This window comes from Apium graveolens, chromosome 7, assembly GCF_009905375.1.
Source record: "Apium graveolens cultivar Ventura chromosome 7, ASM990537v1, whole genome shotgun sequence".
In the NCBI taxonomy this organism is placed as follows: Eukaryota; Viridiplantae; Streptophyta; class Magnoliopsida; order Apiales; family Apiaceae; genus Apium; species Apium graveolens.
In genome coordinates this window covers 232,947,786-232,959,771 of record NC_133653.1, presented here as the reverse complement: position 1 = coordinate 232,959,771, position 11,986 = coordinate 232,947,786, and positions in this window count along the sequence as shown.

Below are 11,986 nucleotides of genomic sequence, written 5' to 3'. Positions count from 1 at the left end.
TTGAAACTATGGCTGCAAATGAGCATCAAAACCCAACTCAAAGGATGATGCCTGGGAGGGTAGCAGGTATTCTGGAAGTTGATGCAGCTACAGCTATTGCAGCGCAGCTCCAAGTGCTGTCTTTGAAGGTCGATTCTTTAGCCACCTATGGAGTCAATCAAATAGCTATAGTCTGTGAGCTTTGTGCAGGTTCTCATGCTACGAATCAGTGTTCTCTTGTTAATGAATCTGTTCAGTATGTGAATAATTATCAGAGACCGCAGCAGCCTGTGCCAGCTACCTATCATCCTAACAACAGAAATCATCCCAATTTTAGCTGGAGCAATACTCAGAATGCTATTCAGCAACCATATCAACAAGGCGTAAGTAAACAGTTTAATCCACCTGGATTCTAGCAACCACAACATTATGCTCAAAGGAAATCATATCCTCAACAAGGAGGTGCTGCTCCACCTTCTAGTGCTAATTTTGAGGAACTCAAGCTGTTGTGCAAAAGTCAGGCTGTTTCTATCAAGACCTTGGAAAATCAAATCGGTCAAATAGCCAATGCAGTGCTCAATCGTCAACCTGACATACTTCCCAGTGATACTGAAGTGCCAGGAAGGAAGGAAGCTAAAGAGCAAGTCAAGGCTATTACCTTAAGGTCTGGAAAAGTTGTTGATACTGAAAAAGCAAAAGATGAAGAAGCTGAAGTTGGTGATGAAGAAGAGAAGCAAAAGGAGAAAGTGGCGGAACCAAGGAAGACTACTGTTGAACACACTCTGCCTGAGGGTAATACAGGGGAGAAACAACTCTATCCTTCACCACCTTTCCCTAAGAGATTGTAACAACAAAAGCTGGATAAACAGTTCGGTAAGTTTCTGGAGGTGTTCAAGAAACTTCACATCAACATACCTTTCGCTGAGGCTCTGGAGCAAATGCCTAGTTATGCGAAATTCATGAAGAGTATTCTTTCAAGGAAGGTGAAACCGGATGACCTTGAGACCGTTGCTCTAACGGAAGAGTACCGTGCTGTGCTGCAACAAAAATTACCTCCAAAGCTTAAAGATCCAGGTAGCTTCACCATTCCTTGCACCATTGGCAAGTTATCTTTTGACAAATGCCTGTGTGATTTGGGAGCAAGCATCAATTTAATGCCGTTGTCTATCTTCAAAGAATTGAATTTGCCTGATCCAAAACCCACCTACATGTCTCTACAATTGGCTGATCATTCTATTACATATCCATGAGGCATAGTGGAAGACGTGTTAGTAAAGGTGGATAAGCTCTTCTTCCCTGCAGACTTTGTCATTTTGGATTTTGAGGAAGATAGGAAGATCCCCATAATCTTGGGAAGACCTTTCTTGGCTACAGGCCATACCTTGATCAATGTGCAGAAAGGTGAACTTACTATGAGGGTGCAGGATCAGGATGTGACATTCAATGTATTCAAAGCGATGAAATTCCCTACAGAAGATGAGGAGTGCTTAAAGGTGGATTTGATTGATTCTGTGGTAACTTCAGAACTTGATCATATGCTAATGTCTGATGCATTAGAGAAAGCCTTAGTGGGGGAGTTTGACAGTGATGATGCGGATGGCAATGAGCAACTACAATATCTAAATGCTTCTCCTTGGAGGCGAAAGCTAGACATGCCATTTGAATCTCTTGGTACTTCTGATCTCAAGAATGCTGAAGGGAAGCTCAAACCATATATTGAGGAAGCACCTACTTTGGAGCTTAAACCATTGCCTGAACACTTGAGGTATGCTTTTTTAGGTGATGCATCTACTTTACCTGTTATTATTGCATCTGACCTTTTAAGTAGTGAGGAGGACAAGATCTTGAGGATCTTAAGAGAATTCAAATCGACTATCGGATGGACTATAGCAGATGTCAAAGGGATCAGCCCTTCGTACTGCATGCATAAAATTCTGCTAGAGGAAGGTAGTAAGCCAACTATTGAGCAACAACGACGACTTAATCCTATCATGAAAGAAGTGGTGAAGAAAGAAATTCTGAAGTGGCTGGATGTAGGAATCATATATCCTATTTCTGACAGTTCTTGGGTGAGCCCTGTGCAATGTGTACCGAAGAAAGGAGGTATAACTGTGGTAGCAAATGAGAAGAACGAGCTTATCCCCACTCGAACAGTCACAGGATGGAGGGTATGCATGGATTACAGAAAGTTGAACAAGGCCACGAGAAAGGATCACTTTACTCTTCCATTTATTGATCAGATGTTTGACAGGTTGGCCGGTCATGAGTATTATTGTCTTCTGGATGGCTATTTGGGGTATAATCAGATTTGCATTGCACCAGAGGATCAAGAAAAGACTACCTTCAATTGTCCATTTGGCACGTTTGCTTTTCGCAGAGTTTTGTTTGGCTTATGTGGCGCACCTGCCACTTTTCAGAGATGTATGATGGCTATATTTTCTGATATGATTGGAAATAATGTCGAAGTGTTCATGGATGACTTCTTCGTCTTTGGACATTCGTATGATGAATATTTGAATAATCTTCGTGCGGTACTCAAAAGGTGTGTGGAAACTAATTTGGTGCTAAATTGGGAAAAATGTCACTTTATGGTGCGTGAAGGCATTATTCTTGGGCATAAATTCTCTAGCAAGGGTCTTGAGGTGGACAAAGCCAAGGTGGGAGTCATTGAAAATCTTCCACCACCTATTTTTGTGAAAGGAATCCGTAGTTTTCTTGTTCATGTGGGTTTTTATCGGCGTTTCATCAAGGACTTCTCGAAGATATCTAAGCCGTTGTGCAACTTGCTCGAGAAGGATGTGCCTTTCAAATTTGATGATGAATGCTTGGCAGCATTCGAGACTCTCAAGAAGAGTTTGATAACTGCACCAGTTATTACGACACCTGATTGGACAGAGCCTTTTGAGATGATGTGTGATGCGAGTGATTATGCAGTGGGAGCAGTTCTTGGGCAGCGCAATAATAATCTTTTTCATGTGGTCTACTATGCTAGTAAGACTCTAAATGGAGCTCAAATGAACTACACCACTACTGAGAAGGAGCTCTTGGCCATAGTCTTTGGTTTCGAAAAATTTCGATCTTATCTGCTTGGGACAAAGGTGACAGTATTCACTGATCATGCTACCATTCGCTATTTGGTTTTGAAGAAGAATTCGAAGCCTAGACTTATTCGTTGGGTGCTCTTGCTACAGGAATTTGAGTTAGAGATCAAGGATCGAAAAGGTACTGAGAATCAAGTAGCTGAACATCTCTCTAGATTGGAGAATCCCGATTCTACTTCACATGATAAGACATTGATCAACGAATCTTTTCCGGATGAGCAGTTGTTCGCAGTTCAGGCGGAAGAGCCATGGTTCGCAGATATTGTGAACTATCTTGTCAGTAATATAATGCCTCCTAATATGAATACAGCTCAAAAGAAGAATTTTCTGCATGAGGTGAAGTGGTACATGTGGGATGAACCATATTTGTTTAGACAAGGAGCTGACCAGATCATCAGGAGATGTATCCCATTCTGTGAGACGGAGGGGATATTACGAGACTTCCATTCCACAGTTTATGGTGGACATTATGGTGATGAAAAGACAGCAGCTCGTACTCTGCAAGCAGGTTTTTTTTGGCCTACTTTGTTTAAGGATGCACATCAGTTCGTTTTTAGGTGTGATCGTTGCCAAAAAGTGGGGAATCTTACAAGGAAGGATGATATGTCGTTAAATGTGATGCTTGAAGTTGAGGTCTTTGATGTTTGGGGAATCAATTTTATGGGACCATTCGTCTCGTCCTGTAATAATCAGTACATCTTGCTAGCAGTCGATTATGTCTCAAAATGGGTAGAATTCAAGGCTCTACCGACTAATGATGCGAAGGTAGTGTTGAATTTTCTTCATAAGCAGATTTTCACAAGGTTTGGAATGCCATGAGTAATCATAAGTGATGAGGGGTCGCATTTCTGCAACTGTAAGTTCACTTCTATGATGCAGCGCTATAATGTGAATCATCGTATTGCTACTGCCTATCATCCGCAAACAAATGGTCAAGCAGAAGTGTCTAATAGAGAGATCAAGTGCATTCTAGAGAAAGTTGTTTGTCCGTCAAGGAAGGATTGGTCTTTAAAGCTCGATGAAGCTATTTAGGCTTATAGAACATCATACAAGACTCCACTTGGGATGTCCCCATTTTAACTTGTTTATGGTAAGGGATGTCATATACCTGAGGAGCTTGAGCATAAGGCTTATTGGGCATTGAAGAAGTTGAACCTTGATCTAGATGCAGCTGGGAAGAAGCGAATGCTTCAGTTAAATGAACTGGATGAATTTCGACTCCAAGCTTACGAGAACAACAAAATGTACAAGGAAAAAGTGAAAAGGTGGCACGACAGGAAGCTATATCCTAAGTCATTTATGTCGGGGCAACAAGTTCTTTTATTTAACTCTCGTCTCTGACTTTTTCCTGGAAAGTTGAAATCAAGGTGGTCTGGACCTTTTATTGTCAAAACTGTGTTTCCACATGGAGCGGTGGAGATTTTTGAGACTGATCCGGGCCAAGCATTCAAGGTTAATGGTTAGCGTTTGAAGCATTACTATGGGGACATGGCAAACCGGGAAGTGGTTAGTACCGTTTTATTGTCAACTTGAGCAAGGTACGCTACGTCAAGCTAATGACGTAAAAGAAGCGCTTCTTGGGAGGCAACCCAAGATTTGTTATTATAAGAACCCTTAGGAGTTAGTAACCTATCCAAAAATACAAAAAAATCAAAAAAATTGGGCAAGAATTTTTTTTTCCAGACACCCTCTGGGCGCCCGCTCAGCTTTGCTGGGCGGCCGCTCAGGATGCTGGGCGCCCGTGCAGCTTTGCTGAGCGGCCACTCAGCCCCCGAATGTCTGAAATTTTTTTAGCCTTATAAGAATCCAAAAAAATCAGGAAAACCAAAAATAAAAATACAAACCCACAACCCACGAATTCTTTTCCCATTAACCCACGTTTTTTTCCCTCAAACCCCACTCCTAATCAAATTCTAACCCTAATCCCTACCCTATATATACATACAACTCCTCCATATACTCTCCCATATACTTTCAACCTTAGAAATCTCTCCCATATTCAAAAACACAACTCTTAAACACTTTTTCTCAGTTTCAATGGCACCCAAGAGATCCCGGACTATTGATAGCAGCAACACTGTGCCTACTGCTGATTCTTCGAGGGGTACTGTTGCGAGACCTCGTTTGTTTGATAGGGCTGCTGAGGAGGAGTATACTAGGCTTCTGGCTAAGCCGATTTTGAAGGAGAGGGGATTCCTACCATCGAGGATGGATGGTGAGTTGCCGATGATTGCTGAAAAGGGGTGGATTTCTTTTTGTGAGTCGCCGGAGGCGGTTCTGATGAGCGTGGTTCGCGAGTTTTATGCGAACGCAAAGGCTGAAAAGAATGGGTTTATTGTTGTTCGTGGGCTTACGGTGGATTATCATCTTGAGGCGATTCGCCGTGTGATTGGGCAGCGACAGAGGAAGCCCACGGAGGAGAATTGGAATGAGAAGCCCTCTGAGGAGTTTGATTTGGATTTAATTTGTGCTGCTCTCTGTCAACCGGGCACGGTTTGGAAGTTCAAGACAGGAACTAACGAGTATCGTTCTTTTCCGGCGATTGCGATGAATAGGTATGCCCGTGCATGGAATGCCTTTATTTGTGCTAATATTCTACCTACTTCACATGTACATGAGGTTACAGTTGAGCGAGCAAGGTTGTTATGGGGTATTTTGAATGAGGAGTATTATATGGACCTTGGTGAGTTCATCTACCAAGGAATTTTGAAGTTTTTGAGGGGAGCGAAGCCATGAACATCCCTTATGCATCTACTGTCACGAAGCTATGCCGAGCAGTGGGAGTTCATTGGCCTTCTCACGAGTAGTTGCAGATGCCGGCCGCTCCTATTGATTCAATGACTCTGAATGCGATGCAGGAGTGGACGGGTGGAGAGCCCGAGGAGCATGGGTTGGGTTATCGTCTTCCAGGAGGACGTCCAGCAGCTGGTGCTACCATAGCTAGACCGAGTCGTGATGAGGCAGGCTCTTCTAGAGCCCAGGAGGGTGCTGGCATGGCTGATGCCCAATATAGGAGGCTGTCGAGGATGATGGATGCTATGTATGAGACGCATAGTAGGTTTGCTCAGGAGCTCACCTTTGCACTTGGGACTGCTTTCAGAGGCCTTGGAGCTGACATCCAGTGGCCCATTTTTGGTGAGGACTCTGCTTATCCGCCTCCTGACACTCCACCCTCTGAGGGTGATGATGATGATTTCTCCGAGTAGGTATACCTTGTGTTCATTTCTACTATCGTCATTGGGGACAGTGCAGATTTTAAGTTTGGGGGTGGTAGTTAAGGAATATTTGTGTGTGTATGTCATGTAGTTGCATATTCATGATAGCTTAGTTCATATAATTGCATATTTTTGCCATATAGTTTTTTTTATTTTATTTTTATAGCTGTATTTATCATGTCATTTAGCTCATGCATTTACCATGATCCCTTTTGCGTTGCTTTACCAATTGATTTGTGATATTGATGCGAGTGTAGTGATAGCATTAAAGTGATGTTGAGTCTTATAGGTTGACATGCATGCTAGAAACACTTGTAATTTCACTAAGTCTTAGAGTATGCTTGAGGACTAGATTGTTGTCATGGTTTGATGGTTTTTGAGGTTAATCTATTGATTATGCTTATAATTTATAATAGGTTCTTAATGATAAAAGGCATGAAAAGAAAAAAAATTGGAGTAAAAATTAGAATTCATTGCTAATTGTGGCTAGGCATCAAATGGCTAGTAGCCGGCTCGTATTTTTATGCGAGTAGTCTAGGGTTGAGCAAGATGGAGCGAAACGCACTTGCTCAGAAATTTGAAAAAAAGGGGAATAGAAAAAAGAAAAAGAAAAAAAAGAAAAAAAAGAGTTAATGCATAATTGATCACGAGTGGGCTCTTTGGTATTCGAGTTATTAAGTTCTTAGGGGACTTTGTGCCTAGTGATCTAAGGCTTTTATAGTCTGGGATCCGCTAACCTAACACTCGCTAAATGGATGCCATTGCATAAGTCTTTTGTGGACCTCACTCATTGCACGATCAAATAAGCATTTGTTGTTGTGTTGAATAAAAGCATGATTCCGTAATAAGCTCCAGTATTCTTGAAGTGTTTAAGTCATTTTGTGCTTAGAATTTATTCTTCGTATAATCATGTGATTGTCTTGAGGATAGTCGAGTTATGATAATTGATCTAGTTTCGAAGCATATTTGTTAAGCATCCGCACACACCATATTTCTGGTTGTATGTTAGTTTGCATGATTTGATTGATCTTTAGTCTCCTAATTGCATTTGTTGAGATGTCGTGAATTGGTTGGTTTAGTCGTAGTGAGGGGGATTGCTGCATTTCATATAGATTGCATTCATGTATGTTTTTGTTTTTTTTTGAGACTGTGACGCTTGAGGACAAGCATCGATTTAAGTTTGGGGGTGTGATAAGTGGCATTTTATACCACTTAGAACGTCTTATAATGGCTTGAATTGATGTCTTGAATTCAAGTATTTTGTGTATTTGATGCATTTTTCTAGTGTTTGTGCATTTCAGGGTATTACTTGCATTTGTGGAGAGATTTCATCAGGAATAGGCCTAAGTATGTGCTTGGCATTGCAAGTTGGAAGTTAGGAGCAGAACGTAGCAGAAAATAGGAGAAAAATAATAAATTTTCCAGTGAGGTGCTGGGCGCCCGCTCAGCCTGGCTGGCCGCCCGCTCAGGATTGCTGGGCGGCCACTCAGGGTCTTGAATTAAAATCCTGATTTTTAGAGTTCTATTCTTGTTGAACTTCCGACTTCTGAGATAGCTGGGACTTTTGGGGCTCCTATATAAGTAGTTTTCAGAGACGTTTCACGTATGTTGAATCGTGGTATCAATCGAGGAGCAAGGAGATAAGGAAGAAGACCGTTTTAGCACATCGCAATGAAGAAGAGGAAGCATAGTTTTCTTATGATTCTTTTAGTCGTTGTATCAGTGGATGCTAGTTTTCTTTACTTTAAACCTTATTACTCTTGTGATGTACTATGGTTTTAATAAGTATTTTTAGTAGTTATTCTCGTGTGTTATTATCATATTTTCATATAAACCCATGATGACGATGAGTTCAATCATGGGCTAATCGTGATCATGGGGTCGTAACGGATTTACTATGGAATTTTTTAGTTAGTTGTTTAATACCTTAATGTGTGATGATTGTATGGTATCTAGTATTGGTTGTGCTTATTCGTCTTATATGCGTCGCGAACATATAAGATAGGGTGTTAATCTCTTGTGAAGTGACGGTGGATCTTGAGATTTAGAACTTGCCATGCTAGTATAGGTTCATGTATGTGTATGCATGATTAGTGGGTAACTCTAACCGCTTTACTTGCCCTGTGTAATCATAAGGAATAACTTGTGCTTAAATCGTTATGTTGTCAAATTCTGTAGACATATAGGGTCTCAACATAATTGATGACTATTCAACTTCTATCTTAATTGTGGATGTTTGGTAGAATGGTATTAGTACAATGAAAGTTGGCTTTTATCAGTTTCGTGTTGTTCGATTAATATCATCACTGTTACATGCTAAGGGTAATAATAATAACTATTGAAGGAAGTAGTAATAAAGTTATGATCTCATGTGTGTTTAATATTGTTAATTCAAGTGTCATTTAAGTGTTTAATTCTCGTAGTTAATTATAGTTAATACTTAGTTAATCAAATCTACGTGTTATTATCTTGACGTTGAAAAGTAATCATACATTGGTTAGTAAGTGTTAATTGAACATAATTAGTCCGAGTCTCTGTGGGAACGAACTAGAAAGTATTCTATATTACTTGTGAACGCGTATACTTGCGTGTATTATTAGCGCGTGTTTTCCGCCCTAACAACTTCCTGGATGAATTGAATACCTTGAATTATGAGCTTCCTATAAAATTTCATTCTTCAACTCCGTCACTGGTGGAATCCAAATTCTAGAAGAAAACCTAAGAATACCTTGATCATCCTTTTGCGTGCACAATTACTCACCTACCAAACAGTTAATGTCCTAATCCATTACCTCCTCCCGACACTTCCTTATTTTCTCTAATAACTTCGGCTGGAAAGTCATACTATACACTTTTGCTTCCTCAGGCTTGCAAAATCTAATTTCCAATTCTAGTCTCTGAAATTCCTTGTATATCTCTTCGGGTATTGATAACACATTCAATTTTTCTTTCCGACTTAACGCGTCCGCTACAACATTTGCTTTACCGGGATGATAGTTAATCGTGCAATCATAATCCTTAATCAACTTTTACCATCTTTTCTGTCTCATATTAAGCTCATTCTGTGTGAATATGTACTTCAAGCTTTTGTGATCCGTATAAATCTCGCATTTATCTCCATATAGATAATGTCTCCAAATCTTCAAAGCGAAAACTATGACTGCTAGCTCCAAATTATGAGTAGGATACTTCTGTTCGTGTGGTTTCAATTTCCTTGACGCATACGCAATAACCTTATCGTGCTGCATCAGAACGCATCCGAGTCCTTTATGAGAAGCATCGCTATAGATTACGAAATTCCCTTGATCATCTGGAAGTGACTAAACAGGTGCCGTGATTAATCTTTGCTTCAATTTCTGAAAACTTTCTTCACATTTATCGTTCCATATAAACTTTTCATTTTTTCGTGTAAGCTTGGTCAATGGTGTTGCAATCCTTGAGAAATTTTGAACAAATCGGCGATAATATCCCGCTAATCCTAAGAAACTTCTTACCTCTGTTGGTGTTCTCGGTCTTTCCCAATTTGCAATTGCTTCAATCTTCACTGGGTCCACTTTGATCCCTTCATTACTGACTATGTGTCCTAAGAATTGGACTTCTTGTAACCAAAACTCACACTTCGAGAATTTAGCATATAACTCTTTCTTCCTTAAAATCTCCAAAGTTGTCCTCAAATGTTTTGCATGATCCTCTTCTGTCTTTGAATAAATCAAAATATCATCTATAAAAACAATAACAAACTTGTCCAAGTATTCCTTGAAAATTCTATTCATAAGGTCCATGAATGCTGCCGGGGCATTGGTTAATCCAAAAGACATCACTAAAAAATTCATAATATCCATACCTTGTCATGAAGGCTGTCTTTGGTATATCCTCTAGCTTAATCTTTAGTTGGTGATATCCCGATCTCAAATCGATCTTGGAGAAGTACTTGGTTCCTTTTAAATGGTCAAACAAATCATCAATTCTGGGTAACGGATACTTGTTCTTGATTGTAAGCTTGTTGAGCTCTCGATAATCGATGCACAGTCTCATGCTTCCATCCTTCTTTTTGACAAATAGCATCGGTGCACCCCACGGGGATATACTGGGTCTGATTACTCCTTTCTCTAATAACTCTTGCAATTGCTTTGCTAGTTCCTTCATCTCAACGGGCGCCATTCTGTACGGGGCCTGAGATACCGGTTTCGTTCCAGGTGCTAAGTCGATCGCAAACTCAATTTTTCCATCTGGAGGAAGTCCTGGTAAATCATCGGGGAACACGTCTGGAAATTCATTAACTACTGGAATATTTTCAAGTTTTGCTGGCTCCTGACTTCTATCAATCACATAAGCAACGAAATGCTCGCATCCTTGTTGTAGTAACTTTTTAGCTTGAATCATTGTTAAAAACTTCTTTGCTTGTTTCTGGCCCTTAAACGTTACCATCCTCTCGTCTAGCATCGTCACCATTACTTTCTTATTTCGACAATCTATCTGGCCATCGTGCTTAGATAACCAATCCATTCCTAAGATAACGTCAAACTCTCCTAGCTTAAATGGTATCAAATCTACACAGAACTTATTACCAGAAATCTCAATCTCACAATTCCCACAAACTTGATTAACAGATATATGTTCTTGATTTTCTAATTCCACAGTCATTATTTCATTTAAATACTCAACTGAACAGTTTAACTTACTAACAAAATCTTGAGAAATAAACGACCGAGTTGCTCCCGAATCTAGTAACACTTTGGCTGTGATGACTGAGAATTTTGCGACGTAATCAAGTCAATAAAGTGTGTTATGTGATGTGATTATAATTATGTGACTAAGTGCTGATTAATTGTCTTTTTTGTATAATAGAATATAGGAGCGTAAATAAAAACGTTCCAATTTAAAGAGTCAGCTTAGGAGTTAAGCTGTGTCGTCGGGCCGTCAGGAAGAACGGAACCCGTCCTAATAAGGAGTTAAAGAATACAAAATGTGAATTATGTGTGATTGAATGAAATGAATGAGTAAATAAAGTATTTCGTCCTAAGTAACGTGTTGATTGGAAAAGATAATGAGAAGCGTAATCGAAACGCTGAGCGTCGGGCCGTTAGGCTGAACGTTACCCGGTACGCGTAGAAAAGGATAAAGATTAAAGAAGGATAAATTCTATGATCAGACCTGAGTCGTTATGTGATTATATATGTGAGATTGTTGTCTGTGTGCTTGACTATGTGTTCTGTGACATTTTTATGAATTTTTAAGGGATTATGTGATTTAAATAAAAGTTTAATTAACCTTCGCGCATTTTTATAAAATCATCCGAGTAAGATAAAAACATGGGATTTGTTTTGTTATCTTCATAGTGGTCCTAAAGACTTTTTAAAAATTATGAGTGGATCTATTTGGTGGTCTTTGAATTTTTAAATTGATTTTATATGGAAACTGTTATTATTAAGGCGAGATTGCGAAATTCATATAAAATCAACCGTACGCTCAAAATCTTATTATGAGTAATGGTTGGGAAGCTAATTTCGAGGCCTACATATTAAAATTGTCATTTTCGATAATTCTCGACTTCCCGAGAGAGATATATTTTATATTTAATTCTTGTTACATTTGAGTAAAAAGGAAGGAACAAATAAGAATAAAAAGGGGAATTAGTAATGTACTAAAATGCCCTTGATTTTGATTGAGTATAAAACTCATTCTCTCCCC